The following is a 14,568-nucleotide window of genomic DNA, read 5'->3' as shown; positions in this document are numbered from 1 at the left end:
GGGATAGCAGAACAACTGGGTCCTACTTCTCTCACAGCATGGCAAAACAGGATGGCACTAGATATGTTATTGGCCGAAAAAGGAGGTGTATGCAAAATGTTTGGAACTTTCTGTTGTACATTTATCCCAAATAACACATCTCCAGATGGCAGCATCACCAAAGCCCTGGCGGGGCTGACTTCTCAAATGGAGCTCCCTAATAACCTCTTTTCTGATCTCGTTGTTGCAGGTATCCTTGTTACCTGTGGTTGCTGTTGCATTCCTTGCATACAAGGACTCTTGAAAAAACTGATTGAGACAGCCTTGACCAAGACCATGTATCAACAAATAATAACCGAGGATATTGGAGATCCTGAGAGAAGTGTCTAAGTGCATTAAGTTGATTGTTATGATCTGTTTAATGAAAATCTAACGAAGTGTTAAGCAGTGATGTTCCCATGTCTGTCTTTTTGTTTTTCTTTTCTCTTTGCTTGTCTGTTATCCTCTTAACAGTTGTGCTACATGTATACACACTGATAATCTATAAATAAAATATATAAAATATTTAAAGATTAAAAAAATTGTCCAATGAGACCAGTTCTTGGAGCTTAAGGTCCTTTTGCAAGTCATTCCAAGCTGGGAGAGCAGCATATTAATAGCTGGGGTAGGTGATTTTTTGAGAACCACTTTCTGTTATATTACTTGAAACTCTCTTGTCATACTGATTGCGATGAATAAATGAAATGCTCTGACATTGAAACAAAAGCGTCCTTGTGCCGCTCCCCTGTTGTAGTCCGGTCAACTCCTGCGCATATATGAAAAAAAAAAGTCATCCTTGTGGCGCCCCCCTGACATTCTGCGGCCTAGGCGACAGCCTATGTCGCCTATGCCAAGAACTGGCCCTGGGCGCATGACCAGTCTCCCACAAGGTAAACAAACGAAGCAAAGGCTACTACAGTTACAGAGATACAGCTAGCAGACGAGTTGCTGAACCAAACTAAAGAAGAAGAAGAAGAAGAAGAAGAGTTGCAGATTGGCAGAGAAAATGCCTACAACAGCTTCCGGTCGCAACAGAAAGACAGCATCTGAGATGGCTACGAACCTAAAGAGGTTGGATACTACAAGCAGTAAAACCAGTAAGCAGTAAACATCGATGTGGCCCGAAGACCACCCAGGAGCTAGAGAAGCAAGTCATCAGAGGACCAGATGAGTTGGCTAATGATATTGTAGATTGAGCATGAAGTGGTTACATACTTAAGTACAAAATTTACTTTAAAATCTAAATGGCATTGTTGTAAAAAAATTTCCAACGTGCAAACATTTATGCCAGGGTTGTTGTTTTTTGTTTTTTACAGATTCTCAACCTCAGAACTACTTGCCATGATCTTCAATATTTATCTAAACAAAGTCATAGTGCATCCATATGAAAATGTGGCTGGCCCACCAACAAATCACAAACAATTATACTTGGCTTCCACAAATAGTGACACAAAAAACGATGTTTGTCACTGCAGAAAATGCTGCTGTAGTGTCGTCAGTCTTTGACAGTAATGTTGATTTATTATTGTAATATTCTTTCTACAGGACCACTGACTAAAGATTCGACGACAGCACAGCCTAACCAGCCGACAGACCTGTTTTGACACCAAAAAGCTAGGAAACCCTGTGCAGACACCTTTTGTTCCCTTTCTTTGTGCATATATTCTTTATGCTCATATATGTATATATATGTATAAATATATATATATATGTATGTATATATATATATATATATATATATATATATTTATATTTATATTTATATTTATATGTATATATATGTTAAGGATAGGAAAATAACTCGAAATTCGATGTATCGTAATCCCAAAATTTTACAATCCATTTCGTAAGTCAGTAGAGGTTATGGGTTGAGAAATCAGGGGTATTGAATTTGCATTTGAAAACATCATGGATTTTGTTTCTTCAGCATTCAAAACAAAGCTCTGTGGGCGCAGAGCAGCTTGTGCGTGATCTGATCCTTGTGTTAACTGAAGGCACAGACATGTCAATACATTGAACTTGGATCTCAGCTCTTTATCAAAACATATAGGCTCACGTAAGTACACACAGTCCACTCCACTCTCAGACAATAACAGCTCTTTAACCTCACCTCAACCTTACCTCTTTAGCCACGACCAACCTCTCAAATTAATAGTTTGGTTCATTTGAGTGTGTTGTGACCTAAGGCTATATTCAGTACAGCCATACAGGTTCCATTCTCACTAATTAAGGAAAGGCTGTTCATTTCAAGCTGAGTCAAAGAATAATAATTTATAAAAAATATATATAAAACAAATAAACAGGTGATGAAAAAAATATTCTGGGAGCTGTTAAATTGTCAAGGCTAGAGGCATTAATACATGATTTACTTTACAAACACTTAAAAAAAAGCGTAGTATTTTATTTATCTGAATGTTATTGCTTGACCCAAAGTGAACATTTAAAATGAGAATCAGAGTTAGAAGCAAACACTTTAATTATTCTTAACAAAAGTGTACTCAGAGGAACCTTGTGCAGCCTGCTGTGGGGAACCTTAACTTTTCCGTGCAGAAACACTTTAACCGACCATTTATCCGTATCCTTACTGTATTGACTTTACACTGTTTTATACGGTTTACACAATAATCATTCAACGTTTTATTAGGCTAGCTATCACTAAAACCTCCACATTGGAGGTGGGATTTCTTCTAATGTCCTATTAGGAAGAGGACTTCCTTCCTTTTTCATAAAAATTCCTGTTCCAGCCTTTTCAAAACTGGAAAATGTCTCAGTTGTGCTGATTCAGCCTTCCACTGAAGCAGACATTATCGCCATATCAGCCGAGGGGACTGAGGATGACATACTATACAACACAATACCCACTATTTCGGAGGAAGTTTCTCCAATACTGGATGGCTTCTTCTAATCTTATATTGAGCCAATTGTTAATTAAATAAGCCACAACACTTTGTATGCTCGCCATCCACCCCAACAACCTGGGGCCTCTACGAAGCAGGATTTGCGATTTATCAAGATAATTTAAGCTTTAATTAAGGGTTTTCCGTCCTACGAAGCCGGTTCTTTTCTTATCGCATAAATCACCATGGTTACTTATGCTGAAGGGCTAACCTGCTCCGGACCAGGTAATGTTCCTGATAAGAGATTGAATCCTGTCAACAGTCCCAATACTGACCAATTAGATCACTGGAAACCAGCGTCATCGTTCTACAGGATCCCGTCAGGGACAACAGAGTTTAGAGTAATGTGACGAATAATAACTTTTCCCTAGATCTTTCATGTATCCACTCTGGTTTTAAAACAGAACTTCTAATAAACAGAAGGAACGATTATCAAACCAAATAAAGACATAGAAACATTAATATTAGGGCTTAATTTGAATTCAATAAAGATAATTCCCGACAGATTCATTTTAGTTTATTTTTCTATCACTCCAGCTCGGAACAACATGAGGAGACTGTGGTGATAAATAGCAACAAAAACTAAATACTATCTCTTTAATTAGAATAGTGATCCACACACTGATCAATATTCCTCATGATCAAGAATGAACAGTTCGGTCTGATTTACTTCATCACACATGATGAAGCAGCAGAAAACAGTCTGACATCAATTCAAAGTTTAAAGTGAAAAGGGCTTAACGTGACTCAATGTGATAAAGCAGCGATCAATAATCACCACATTTCTCTGAGATATGCTTCGTCATGAACACTTACACCTGTGAAAAAATCTAAACTGAAATTCTATAATTATGGACATTATTTTACATGAAGCGTTTTCCCAATAGAAGAAGGAAAAGGCTTCATGTTCTTAATGTAAGATAACATCCATAATTATTGGATTTCGGGTCAGATCTTTTTCACAGGTGTAAGTCTTTTTTATTTAAGTTGTTTGATTATATTATATTTTCATTTCACCTTGTGGAATGTCACTTTTACGTGGACATTAAAACATGTATACAAATACATAAGAGCTTAATCATGATCAGGTGTGCAGCCCAGAGAGGACCTCAGGAAGACCAAAACATACACAGACCGTTCATCCATTCCTCTGATTTTAAGCAATAAATTTAAATTCAAGTTGCATAAGTGGAAGACAAAAGAAGGCTATAAATAATTACTGTAAACTGGGAAATGTTGTCTACTTACGTAAGGATGTAGTTATGTCCGGACGCCTGGATGACAGCCGTATGTCACACTGTGGAAACACAAAGACACAGATTTAAACAGATAGTTTGATAACAAGATAATGGACAAAAAAGCAACGGTATGCTATGCCTTTCTGTCATGCTGGTGTTTCCTTCATCTGTGAGGTCCTCTGAATGCTTTGTAGACACATCCATTTGATGAACATTTGTGTGTAGCTCTAATGGCACTTATTGAAACTGAAGTTAAGTCTTTCCATAGACAAATAGTATGGGACCAGCCAGCAGGCAACACAGATGGTGTTTTATGGCAAAACATTTTCCACTAAACAGACACAGACACCCATTTCAACGGCTGGTAGCTGTCGCCCTCTGCCCGTCCTTTAACCTGAGCAATTAAAACATTTATCCCCCAATTACAGCAGAGATGAGGCAAATATATTGCCGGTGAAATTCCCCCTGGTTTAACATATCATGCCAAACTGTGTTTCCATGGTAACTGTGCACCAAAGAGGGAGTAAAGTGATTAAAGCAAGTTTGTTAGGAAAAACACACTCTGCCCACTGTTGCCTTCCGAAGTGTATCTGCATGCATGTGTATCTCTACAGGTGAGACGTGTTTGTTTGTCCTTCAGGCATTACATTCAGAAAGGCCAATAAACTGAGGAGCAGTGGCACAATCAGAAGCAATGAACATACATAAAAGCAAGCAGACTATGTCACAAACCTCCAGAATCCACTTCATGCAACCAGGCCTCACTCCCGTGGGCCTTTGTATATATATGAGCATGTGCATGTATTCCATACAGCTACATACACAGCAGGTCCCATAGGCACAGGCTGCTCTATATTGTCCTTGACAGAAAGAAGCACAGTAAACAGGCTGATGGTAATCCTAATTCCATGGAGACATCAGTGAATCATTGTAAACATCTCCACCTGTTCAAGTTGGAATCAGCCGGGTGTCTAGTATGGTCAGTACCCCACATGTTATTTGCCTTGGTCGCTGTTGTTAATTATGTTTTTATTTGATGCTGATAATAAGTATTGTCTATATTTAAGGTCTCCCCTGTTTGCCTAATCTTTTGTCCTTCCGCTCTACCACTTTTCTCATTTCGGTTTTATTCTTTCATTTTCCTAATAGTTTTATCTTAAACCCCATTTGGGAGCATCCAATCTTGGGAACTCACACTCTAGAAAACAGCATGAAATGAGGTCAGATAATTCACCTATAGGAAGGATGTCTTAAGTGTTACCTTTGAACAGAGACTCATGTTGTCTTTGGAATTTAAATGGAAAAAAAAACACTATTATATGTTGTAAGAACATATCTAATAGTCTGTAGCCTATAATATTGATACAGGCACAATGGGGCAGGGCACCACAGTGGAAAGATTGCTTAGATTGTATTGTTGCTCAGATGTGATTGGGTCACTGAAGGGGATACCACAAATCAGTCAGTTACTGAGGTCTGGGAGCACTGCGACATTGCATACTAGCAGAGCAACACCTCAGTGCTTCTTCAGTGTCTTCACAGGATGTGTTCAGACAGTACTTGAGTGAGAGCCACCCTGTGTAGTCAGATACATGAGAGGCTTGTTCCCAACTACATTTATTGTGGAGATGTCACTGTCTTCTCAGATTTCACTATTAACTTTGTTACAAATTAAACATTTTAAATAAAAGTGCAAGTTACATTTCGCATTTTGCAAAGTTACATTTCATATTTCAGTCAATCATGTTAGCTATATTTTAAGTTTGGCTTACTACTGTCAAAGAATGTATTAGTTCCCATTTGGTTCCCTGCAGAATGTAATTCAGCTCTTCAGAATTGCTGCACATATGTAATCCATCAAAAAGATAGCTGATGAAAGCCAAGCTTTTTGGCAGCCGACTCTCAGATCATGGATGTTAAGGTGTGCTGGACCGCACCCGCAGTGACAGTGAACACTGGATTACCCTACCTTCGCAAATAAGTTTCAAGTTTCTGCATGTTGATTCCTGTATTGTGCTGAAATTAAATGAAACCAATGATTGCTTGGAAGGAAGGAAATTCATCTAAATTGTCACAACAAGCTTTAAAACATATTTTTTTCATAATTGGCAAAGAATAATGAAGCAAAACCACCGTCATGGTCCCTAAAGTTTGAATTTATCATTATCTGTGGGCAAACAAATTACAGAATTAGAATATTAGAGTCCTTAAATGACAGGATAAGATTTTTGAGCCATACATGGTGTAGTTTGGTTATACAGGTAGCTTAACTTTTTACTTCTGGCAATTGTAAAAAACTGGAGTTCATGTGATGATAATAAGTTCATAATGATTATAATGCTGAATAAAACCATCAGCAAGATACATTTTTCAGTTTTGTCATTGTAACCCATTTAATGGTAAATTCAAGTTACTCTAAATTCGTAAGGAGCTTCGGGACATGGACTGAATAGAATGTAGTAACCATAAATCAAAGTACACACATAACCAGGTAAGTTGCAAAATGTTACTTTGGTAACGTGTTTGCAGGAGATAACTAGTGATGGACTGGCCATCTGGAATTTGAGCAAATGCCAAAAGGGCTACCCTCTATGTGGGCCACTCAGAATGGGTCTATTTATTGATAAAAAATAATACTAATAAAAACAATTTTTTGTTTGATTATTTTCAAAAAGTTATTTCATGCATGCAGCCACAAACACAAGCCAGCTGTGTGGGTAAAAACACACGCCTCCATGGAGTCTGGAGTATGAGACTGTTTGGAGTGTTCCTTAGCAATTCGCACTGACTTCTCCCTTGTCAAAGTACCTCAGACCAGCGGGATGGTTCTCCAGGACACCCATCGGATGGGTAAAGAAACATACCAGTAACTGAAAAACTATGTTTGAGATTTTTAAATCGTGTAACAGCTACAGACTCATTGGCCATCTACAACCTCATTCTGGATACAGCATCAGAATGAATGCAACGCCGGTTCCTGCAGTAAGGGGAACTTTATGCTGATCTAGCGTGTTTGCATCGTAATTTCCCAATGATAAAAGCCAATGGACTACCTCCAAATGTACTAAAGAACACAAGTAAATGCCTCCAGCTTTTCACTTGATGAAGATGCAATTTACAGTCTGAGTTGTTGAATCTTACCACACATTGGGACAGACTAAAAAAGTCTCCACTTAGTGACTAAACAATCAGACTGTCACAACCTGTTGCCTGTACTGTGCTTTAAAGGGGCAGTATGGAATTTTAATCCAATACACATTTTGTTAAAAACTGCGAATATTTATATTTCCTCATGATTCATCTTCTCCCTACTTACAGGCAGAAACTGAGATCTGCTTAGCCTGTGGTCAAGACTGTGAGGAGATGGACCAACAAGGCAAAGCTGGAGTTATGTGAAACAGCTCTTTCACAGACAGAAGACCAGGAAGGCTCCAGGCCCTGACAGTGTGTCGCCCTCCTGCCTGAAAGTCTGTGCTGACCAGCTGGTCCCCCTTCTTCAGACGGATCTTAAACAGATCACTGGAGCTGTGTGAAGTAAAGAAACCCTCCATCTCAGGAATAAATTACTACAGGCCTGTCGCCCTGACATCTGTAGTCATGAAATCCTTTGGGTGACTGGTGTTGTCCCACCTGAAGGACATCACGGGCCCCCTGCTGGATCCCCTGCAGTTTGCCTACCGGGCAAACAGGTCAGTAGATGATGTAGTCAAAATGGGAGTTTGAACAGCTGGCCCGGTCAGAAAAACCTGGAACTGAACATGCTCAAAACTGTGGAGACAGTGAACTTCAAGAGGAGCCGACCAAACTGCCCCCCCTTACAATAAACAACAGCCCTGTGTCTGCTGTGGAAACCTACAGGTTGCTGGGATCCACAATCTTCCAGGACCTGAAGTGGACATATATCACAGACACCATCATCACAAAGGCCCAGCAGAGGATATACTTCCTGCTCCAGTTCAGGAAGTTCAACCTGCCACAGGAACTGCTGATTTAGTTCTACTCTGCAGTCAGCCAGTCTGTTTTCGGCTCATCCATCACTGTCTGCTTTTCATTAACCATCGGTCAGGACAGAGAGAGACTGTAAGGACTGCAGAGAGAATCATGGGTGCCAATTTGCCCTCCATTAAGGACGTACGTGTCCAGAACCAGGAAACGTGCAGGTAACATCACTGCAGATCCATCACACCCCGGACACATCCTGTTTCAACTCCTCACCTCTGGCAGTTGCTACAGATCTGTTAACGAGTGCAGGAGCAGGAGCAGGACCCAAATGCAGAGTGCGGTGAAAAAGCTGAGTTAATAATACTGTAACCAAAAAACAGACTTACAGTCTTTTAGGAAACGAACACAATCCATACTCAGGTAATTCAAAACTCCAACTCAGGCAAAAAAACCAATGGTAAAAACTAAAAAACAGGAACAAAATAACAAACCGAACCGGTTGGAATCATAACAGACTGGAATTAGGGATGGGCACGAGTAGTAAATTCCAAGATCGAGGGATTGCATCAATTCCGCAAGGACCAATTGAGTCCTCGTTTTTCTAAATCTATTTTTAGAACGCAACACATCTTTCTGCAGGAATAACGATACACAGCAATACAGCCTACCCAACACATAATGCTTATTCTCAATCAAAACAGTCACAGTAAGGCTTTAAGGATTTATTTTTCACGACCACATTTTTCCCTACAAAAACATAATTAAATTCACGTGTCATGCTGTAATCCTGTAAATGGTAAAAAAAAAAGAAAAGAAAAAACATTGGCTGTAATAACAAACGAAATAAGTAGCTTATGCAAATAAAATGGCAGCAAAAAAAAAGTATAATATAATAATTAACTCACATAAGTAAAACAGCCATGTCAACCTCAACTGAGGCTCAACTTAACACAAAATAAACTTTGGAAACACTGTTTTAAAAACTAAAATGAATTCTTGCTCAGGAAAACGAGGATGTCAAAATCGTCGGGAGAAAAGCGAGAACGCATTCTGTTTAAGATCAGTCCCGCTGCGGAGAAGAACGCTCAGTTTTTTGTACCGTTGCCAGTTGGATTTACACCACTCCAGTGGGTTTTGCTGCGGACGTATGCATGGCTCACTGAAATAAGCTTCTAGCTCTTTGACGTCCATATTTTCAAAGTATTCCTCCCGAAGAGGGCGTCCAGTGCCTCTGCACTTGCGACATTGCACTCCCGAACATCACTGCCTTCCCCCTCCATGTCGTCTGGGCCTTGCACAGTGACTGAGGGAGTCCGCCACGGTTCTTTTGAAGTCTGCCACTTGCTTCGATTCCCCTTCCATTGGTTCCAGATGCTTCTCCAGGAGGCTCTTTATGACCGGGAGCACCATGGATAGACCCACATGAGTTTCACTGCAGAGAGCAGTGGTCCCACATTTGAGGGATTTTAGGGACGCGCAAGATGTCCGCGATGCCACTCTTTGCTCATGCAGTCGCTCCATCATTGTATAGATGGAGTTCCAGCGTGTCCGACAGTACTGGATTAGTTTGTGTTGTGGCAGGTCCTTTTGCTCCTGCTTTCTTATTAAAGCATTTGATATCACCGTGCTGTGGTAAAAGTGGGACACCAACCTGCTGGATGCTGCGACTACACGGTTCATGTTGACATTCTTAAATCCATCATTAATGGCTAATTCGAGAGTATGAGCTAAACATGTAAACTGTCTTAAATCCATCACGACCACCACCCTCACCCTGACTAGGGTAACCAGCATTTCAACCCTCTCTCCCTGTAGTACTAAGAGAACCCATCCTGTCAGATGTGTGTGTCAGAAGGTAATAAGAGTGTTGTAAGGATGTTATCAGGGGCTTTAAGAAGCCAACTAAGGCTTTTCAGAAGTGCTGCACTTTGAAAACGACTTTGAGTAAAGCCACTCTCAACCTGGAAGTGGAAATAATTCGTCATCTATCCATCTCATCCATCCTTTCATTTAGTTCCCTCTCCTCCACTACATATTTTTCTCCTCCTCCCTGGCCCCCTCTTTTCTGATTCATGACTGGCACCACAACTTCCCTTCTGTTTTGTTCTTTTTTTAACACCCTCAAGCTATCTTTATGTTTAGAAGAGTTATTAAACACCAAACGATTAAACCTACACAAATATTGGGCTGGTGAGTGTCTTGGTACGCCATACACTGACCACCCTGTTGATCTGTGTAGCGAACCAGAGGCCTCCTCAATATTGAGCTCTTATAATAAATACTTCTACTTAAGACATCCACGGTCTCCGTCTTCCTGAGTCAGTGTCAACTCCAAACATTTTTCCATTACACTGCCGACGTAAGTTTGTTTACATGGCCCATGCTAGCAGAACTATTCTGTCTCACCGGCACTTTGTCGCACTGCAACAATGTCATCACAACAAACCACATGTGAGCTCTGTCAATCTGAGGCCCCTGGTCGGTGTTGACAGTGCCGTTCCTAATACACTCCTTGCCACAGCACCTACTTACAGGACTGCAACGTTCATGCTATTGAACACTCATTACAGTAATATCTGCTTAACAGAGACTTGACAAAATCCACAGGATTTCATGACACTCAACCAAGCCACTCCCCCAGGCTATACTTACATACAGAACCCTCGCTTCATGGGTCATGTCGGTAGGTTGAAAAAACCAAAGTCACCTCATTTGAGTGTCTCCGTATTTCATTGGATGGGTCTACACAGCTCCAGGTCGTCCTCGTATAGTGCCCCCCAAAATCCTCCACTACCTTCATGTCTGAGCTATTTGAACTACTCACTTCTGCTTGGGGACTAAAATATCCATGTCGACTCTTAACACCTGTCGCTTAACTGCTGAATTCCTATCACAACTGGACTGCCTCAACACCATTCAGCATGTCAAAGGTCCCACTCACACCAAATGTCACACACTGGATCAGGTGTGTTTCATAAGTACTGCTCCCTCCCACCTGCAGTGCATCAACAGAGCTGTATCCAACCACAGCACCAACACTTTAAGGAACATCAAGTCCATAAATGCATCATCCCTGGCCAACACTGTAGCGACCCACCTGGCTCCAGATCCCCCAATTCCACGGTGGATGGCCTAATCGCCCACTACAATGTAGCCTTATCCCTCAGCCTCGACTCTCTTGCCCCCCTCAAGACCCTAACTGTCTCCTTTTCCTATCCTGCCCCCTGGTACACCACTGAACTCCGCTCCACGAAGGCAACTAGTCGCCAACTGGAGAGGCTTCTTAAAAACTGTCCACACTATTACTCCACCCTCATTGGTAACCAGTAAAAGCAACCCAGGATGCTCTTCTCCACCATCAACTGGCTACTTCACCCCCCTGACGTCCCCTGCTCTTCTAATGCCCCTGATCTCTGCTCCAAATCACAGGACTTCTTCCTGGCCAAAGTGAATGCTATCCACCAACAACTACTGCCGTTGCATGCTTACCACAGCACTGCCTCTCCTTCTTCTCCCCTCTGGATGCAACTCAAGTCATCAAGTTGGAAACAAAGGCCAAGACCTCCTCCAGTGGACTGGACCCCATGCCCACAACTGTGGTGAAGGCATGCTTACCTACCCTCTGTCCCATCATGGGACTCAAAAATTCATCTTATGAATCTGGCAAGGAACCTTCCAACTTCAAAACAGCTGCCATCCCCCCATTCTCAAAAAGCCCAGTCTGGACCCGGAGGACATCATTAACTACCGACCAATCTCCAACCTTCCCTTCCTCAAAATCCTGGAAAGAGCAGTTGCTGTCCAACTCCATATGCATGTCCCACCATGAACTCTATGAACCCCTTCAATCTGTCTCAGATCACACCACAGCACCGAGACCACCCTCATTAAAATCACCAACAATCTCACCTACCCTAATCACGCCTACTAAAGCCACATTAGCATCCATTGATGCCTTCATCACATCCCACTTGGACTACTGGAATAGTCTCCTGTTTGGGGTGACCAGCAAAGCCCTGGACAGGCCCTAACATCTGCAGAACTCAGCATCCAGTGTTCTCACTCACACCAGGCCCTGGCAGCAGATCACCCCCACTCTTACTTATCTTCACTGGCTCACACTCAAGCACTGCAACACAAAACAAAACATTACAAACCCAGTGACCTACATTTGGCAGTTTAAAAATCAGTTTTGCACATACTTGGCACAGTTTGAATTGACAAAGTGGCAGACATGAGCAATGAACCAAATAGGAAGTAACTGAAGAAGTAGATAGATAAATACTGTTTTTCTCCTTCCTGTGTGTCATGACAGGACAGTTCTAACTCAACTGGTACACGTCCAGAGAGAGAAAAGGAGAGAGAGCAAGGGCAAGTGAAATAAAGGCAGATAGAAAGACTTTTAATGGAGTCTTTCAAATTGAAAATAATTTATTCCCTCCAATCCAATGGGATTGGCATTGAGGATGGTAAATAAGGATGGATTGTTCGTCCGTTAGCGTCTCTTTAAGTCAGCTTTTTTTCCTTTCGTCTCCACTATTAGACATGGCTTTCATCTTTCAGATCATCCATTCGGCATACAGCCAATATTCCCCACATGAGCACCTGAGGTGTCTTCATGAGGCCATTTTTGCTTTCTTGAAAACATTGCAGCAGTTAATCTTTTTGAAAAGTACAATTATTTTTTTTTACAATTAATATTTTGCTAATAATTCCAATACTGCAGAGTCTTTGACCTGAGTTCATTTTTATCAATCCCATTGAGAGACAGTCAGCATTTGTTTGTTTTTACTAGGGGTGTAACAATACACGTATTCGTACCGAAACGTCACGCTACAGGCACCTACGGTTCGTTTTCGAAGTGTACCGCAATACGTATTTTTGGCGAATGTTGTTTTGATTGCGGAACTTAAAACTTCCAGTCACCGTTCCCACCGGATGTGGCGGGTGACGAACCGTTTAGTCTCCGGCTCGTACGGTGCGCAGACCTAGCAGTGAACAGCCCCATCACAACAGGACGCTTAGCTTAGCTCAGCCCATATGCTCAGCCTGGGTATCTAGCGAACGGGATGGCTAATGCTGACGGGAAAAGGAAACCAGAGCTTGAAGATGCTCCTGTGTCATTTAAATCCACAGTGTGGGACCACTCTGGTTTCAAAGTGAAATATGAAAAGGGTGAAAGACAAGTGGAAAAGACAAAAGGAGTTTGCCGACATTGTTCATCAGCGATCGGCTATGCAGCTGGAAACACAACAGACTAGCACACGCATTTGAAAAGGCACCATCCAAGCGTGACTCACCGCTGGAAGGAAAAAACATTGAGCTGTGCAAACGCTGTTCCTCGCATCATATTTCAGTATATTTCTGCTGTTAAATGAGTGCAAAAACTAAGTTTTGTTGTATCTTAATGAAATGACAAAGCATCTTTTCTATTCAAAGGTGATTGAAGTTCCTTCTTGTCCACACATCAGCCAAAAGTCATACCAGCTCTGTAGGAAGAAACCAAATCTGCTGTGGTTCACCACCTGTCCAAGGCATCTGCTGTAGCACTCACGACTGATGGGTGGACATCTAGAGCTACAGAGAGTTACTTAACGGTGTCTGCCCATCATATCACCCACGAGTGGGACATGGTAAGCCATGTTTTACAAACTTGCCCCATTTATGACCAGCATACAAGCTCAAATCTTGCAGCGGCACTTAAGGAGGCAGTGCTAAAAATATTGTCAATGCAATCAGTGAAGCAGGACTGGGCCCCCAAATTGGATGTTTTGCACATACAATTAACCTAGCAGCACATAAAGCAACAGGACTCAGCCAGGTGTCCAGAGTGCTAGGTAGAGTCAGAAAGGTTGTCTTTTTTCACCGTAGCACAACAGCTGCACACATACGGGAGACAAAGCAGGAGATGCTTGGTGTACCAAAACACACCCTGATCCATGACGTCACCATCCGCTGGAACTCCAGTTATGAAATGTTTGGGGGAGGTACGTTGAACAGCAAGCAGCTGTGTACTCTGACAGAGAATGCCCTCAAGAAGAACAAAAACATAAACACATTTTCTGACCAGGATGTGAGTCTAGTAGAGGACATAATTGAGGTCCTTAAACCACTAAAAACCGTCACAACACTGAAGAACACTGAAACCACCCCTTCAGTATCAATGATCCTGCCCCTTAAAACCACAGTGCTGAAGTCTATGGAGCCGAATGAGGAAGACAGTCCAACTGTGAGAGAAGTCAAGGCTGCCATCAGAGAAAACCTGAAGGACAGATACTCTGCTTCTTGTCATGACTTCCTCCACAAAGGAACAGCTCTTGACCCAAGGTTCAAGACCCTCCCTCATGTGGATGATGCCTGTCATGACACAATATACAACAGTCTCATGACAGAGATTGTGAGCATGAAAGAACAGTTATTTTTTCTTGATCATAAAATGTGTTAAATGCTTAATTTGGATCACTTTATGCTAC

At 41.7% G+C, this 14,568-nt stretch overlaps 1 protein-coding gene across 3 annotated transcripts in view; it reads right to left on the bottom strand.

The window, feature by feature from the left end:
* Positions 1–14,568, bottom strand: part of rbfox3a (RNA binding fox-1 homolog 3a) — a 529,247-nt gene that overhangs the window by 363,516 nt on the left and 151,163 nt on the right. For all 3 annotated transcript variants that reach the window (XM_035612518.2, XM_035612516.2, XM_035612519.2), the window contains exon 3: positions 4,164–4,212. The gene's annotated coding sequence lies outside the window, so the exon portion shown is untranslated. The remainder of the gene's footprint in view (positions 1–4,163; positions 4,213–14,568) is intronic.

Source organism: Scophthalmus maximus, chromosome 16, assembly GCF_022379125.1.
Source record: "Scophthalmus maximus strain ysfricsl-2021 chromosome 16, ASM2237912v1, whole genome shotgun sequence".
Taxonomy (NCBI): Eukaryota; Metazoa; Chordata; class Actinopteri; order Pleuronectiformes; family Scophthalmidae; genus Scophthalmus; species Scophthalmus maximus.
Note: the sequence above shows the minus strand (reverse complement) of the source record. Positions and strands in the feature narration are given on the sequence as shown.